The sequence below is a fragment of the Condylura cristata genome, unplaced genomic scaffold (assembly GCF_000260355.1).
Source record: "Condylura cristata isolate star-nosed mole 26May11 unplaced genomic scaffold, ConCri1.0 scaffold00004, whole genome shotgun sequence".
NCBI lineage: Eukaryota > Metazoa > Chordata > Mammalia > Eulipotyphla > Talpidae > Condylura > Condylura cristata.
This window is the reverse complement of record NW_004567105.1, coordinates 25,971,508-25,975,232: the sequence shown is the minus strand read 5'-3', so window position 1 is coordinate 25,975,232 and position 3,725 is coordinate 25,971,508. Positions and strand designations below refer to the sequence as shown.

The window sequence follows — 3,725 nt, the reverse complement described above, 5'->3', positions numbered from 1 at the left end:
CTCAGAGGTATCAAACTAGAAAACAAGTAGAATCATGTGGCAATGATGGCAGACAAATAATGGGCTATATAGTAACCTTAACATTAAGTATGCACATTCTACAGACTCTATGCTGTACAGAAATTTTGGGGAATAGATATAAAGAGGGAGAATGATTAAAATATAAAATGAGGTGGTTGAGCTTTTGGCTTTCGCTCAGACAAAGCCAAGGTTCAGCTTTCTTCAATCATCTGGATTTGGGTTCATCTGACACCACCCACCTCAAACATGGCACTTAAGTTCGATCCCCACAAAATCAAAGTCTTATACCTGTGGTACACCATTGGGGAAGTTGATGCCAAGTCTGCCATGACCCCCAAAATTGGCCCCTTCGCTCTGTCTCCAAAATAGTTGGCAATGATATTGCTACGGCTACTGGTGATTGGAAGGGTCTGAGGATAACAGTGAAACTCACCATTCAGAACACACAGATTGAGGAGGTACCTTCAGACTCTACCCTCATCATCAAGGCCCTCAAAGAACAAAGAGACTGGAAGAAGCAGAAAAACAGTAAGCATGGTGGAAATATGTTCAACGAGATTGCCGAATAGCCCTGCAGATGCAGCACCGATCATTAGCTAGCCTGGGATCATTAAAGAGATCCTCAGGGCTGCCCTTCCGTGGGCTGCAATGTTGATGGCCGCCACACTCATGCCATCATGGATGACATCAGCAGTGGTTCACTGGTGTGCTCTGCAAGTTAAGGAAAAACTCAATAAATTTTTTCACTTGACAGTGAAAATAAACAAGATACTTGAAACCAAAATGTATATATGCTGTTTTGCTTAGCTTCCCAGGAAGAGTCATTCAAATAGTAAATTGTATTTTTGTACTGCATTGTAATTCTAGCTGGTGGAAATATCATGAAATTCAACAACAATCTTAGTCATGCTCAAGCTTTAATTTAGGACAAATTTCAAAGCCTGTTCTCCTGTCTGCCCAATGCTTTCTGATTTGATAGTTGGGGGTAAATATCCTAATGAGAACATTTTTGTTAATTATGATAGAACCTGTCTAAACTAAGAAAATATCTACCAATTTAAAATATGTTTATAAACATACTCACTGGAATAATCAACTCCTCAAGCATCATTAAGTACTTTTTAAAAATATTTTCATCTTTAGTACTTCTATATTATAATGAGGTTTTGTTTATTTCAACAGATGTTGAAATAAGCCTACCACTTGTCTGGGAGTTTTAGGAACAAGATAGGAGAAATGCCTATATTTCAGTTATTTTCTCATTATTAGAGGGTACCAACCTCTAAATGTGTTCAAGCTGCCTTGTATATGTATGAGTCACATGTGTGTATGTATAAGTCATACAGGTTGGAATATCAGTTCACTGGAGATACTTAAGGAAAAAAAAAAAAATTAAAAGAATCAAAGTTATGGCTCTCCCTGGTGGCGCAGTGGCTTAAAGCACTGCACTGAGAAACTAAAGCCGCTTCACATGAGTTCGATTCCCACCTGCCCCAGAGGTGACCACATGGCGTGGCAGACCTCTCCTGACCTGCCCGCTGCTCCCCTCAGCAGTGTACTTTGTCTATCTGCCTGTTCTGCTCCCCACTCTGTCTCTGGTGAAGCCTCTCGCCACCCCTGAGCCTCTGGCCTGTACCCCAGTTCTGTATGTACAAAAAAAAAAATCAAAGTTATTTCATGGACTTCCCCCTGTAATGCTAAGTTCCCTTTGTTCCAACAACTCTATTCCTAGTTATATAACCTAAGAGCACTAATGCAGAAACACTAATTTGAAGAAATACATGTGTGCCCATGTTCAACACTATTTGCAACAGCCACGGTATGGAAACAACTAAAGTGCCCAAGAACAGATGAGTGGATTAAGGGATGTGGAGTATATACACAGTGGTATACTACTCAGCTATGAAAAAGAGGAACCCTTGCCAGTTGTTTCAACATGGATACAACTGGAAGGGGTTATACTAAGCAAAGCAAGTCTGAAGGAAAAAAAAAAATACTAGATAGTTTCACTTATATATGGAATATAGAGAAACAAAACAAAGGTCAGACAAAACCAAATCAGTAACAAACTAGAAATCTGACTGTAGAATTGAGGCTAGCAGAGGAGCTGGAGAGTGGGGAGCAAAACAGAGAGTAGTAGAATGTAGTGGAGGATTATATGTGGGTGCCTTGGTGGAATATATGTGGGTGCCTTGGTGGTGAGTGTGATGTAAACAAAATTCTGAATCATGCCAAAATTCTAGGTTTGATCCTATCTCTCTGAATCATGCACAGTGTTGTGAACTATAGTTACCTCAAAAACAAAAGTCCATTTCTGTCTGTGGCTAAGTAAAGTGACAGTTTAGACATAAATTGAGCTCCCTATTTTGTAATATGTAACTTGAGGATCAAATCTATGAATATTTTTGTCCAACCACATCATCATTTTTCACTAAACAAAATCTTATTTATTACAAATGACTGTTCTGTGGATATGCATAGGTCCACTCGCTTCAGTCTGATAGGCTAGTAAATAAACAACTTGGAGATAAGATGGTAAATATTGAAATAGTGGTCACAAATATTTTAGATATAGTAAGCCTAGGAACAGGAAGCATCTTCTTACCCCCATCTTTTTAGGTCATATCTCCAAGTTATATTGGTCTCATGACTTTCTAGAAAGTCTCGTCATCAGAAATAAAATTAGCTGCTAAGCTGGATTTTAAGCAGAAAAATGCATATCTTTACTGTTATTTTGTTTTGTTTTGCTTTGCTTTTAAACTTGTCAAATTGTGGGTATATCATCCTTTGCACATTTAGATATTCTGCTTCTTTAAATATTTTCCCAAACCAGAAATTTAAAAATATATGCATGTATATTTGTCAAATTATCTTTCATCAAAACACAGACAAAATTTGCTTTATTCATTCATTTATTGCTTCAAGGTAACAGATCAAATTTCAGAAACCTGTCACTACAGCACTAGATAACCTAGCATTACTTTAGACAGGCAGCCAACATGGTGGTGACAGGTTTTATGTCCAAATCTGCTCAGCGAAACCTTACCCAGTGTTGGTCATTCCATAGTAAGACTGACATACAATTGTCTGAAAAATTTAGTGACCATAAAATCTGCATACTGTATGAATAAAGTAGGAAAATTAAGTGACTTCCTGAAATTAACACTTTATATTTGTTCTCAATAGTTTACAATTAGTTGTGCTAGGCTGCACAGGGTCCTCCCTGATTGCACAACAAGTTAAACACTATGAAGTTGGGCCCTCTCTGATGGCTCAACAGGTCAAAGTACAGCACTAAGAAGCTAAAGTCACCTCAGCATAAATTTGATTGCTACCCTTGAGACCCTTGAGGTGATCCACATGGTGCAGCAGACCTCTCCAGACTCGCCCGCTGCTCCCCTTAGCAGTGTACTTCATGATTTACCTGTTCTGCTCCCCACTCTGTCTCCGGTGAATCCTCTCACTGTCCCTGCACCTCTGGCCTGTACCCCAGCTCTGTATGCATAAGTGAATAAATCTTAAAAGAAAAAAAAGTGCTTACAAGGAAGCACTTCTGTCACAATTTTCTTCACAGTTGCTGTTCCATATTTCATATGATGACAAGAAGCAAAAGCCTTATGAGGGGAATCCCAGAATCTCAGACTTCTGGCTCCATCATAAGTTATAAAGAGTGAAACATCTTAAGCTCATTTGCTAATTTAGAA

General features: G+C 38.7%; 1 pseudogene; it reads left to right on the top strand.

Moving 5' to 3' along the window:
- The first annotated feature begins 199 nt into the window (after positions 1–199).
- Positions 200–743, top strand: LOC101627229 (annotated as a pseudogene).
- Positions 744–3,725: the final 2,982 nt, after the last annotated feature.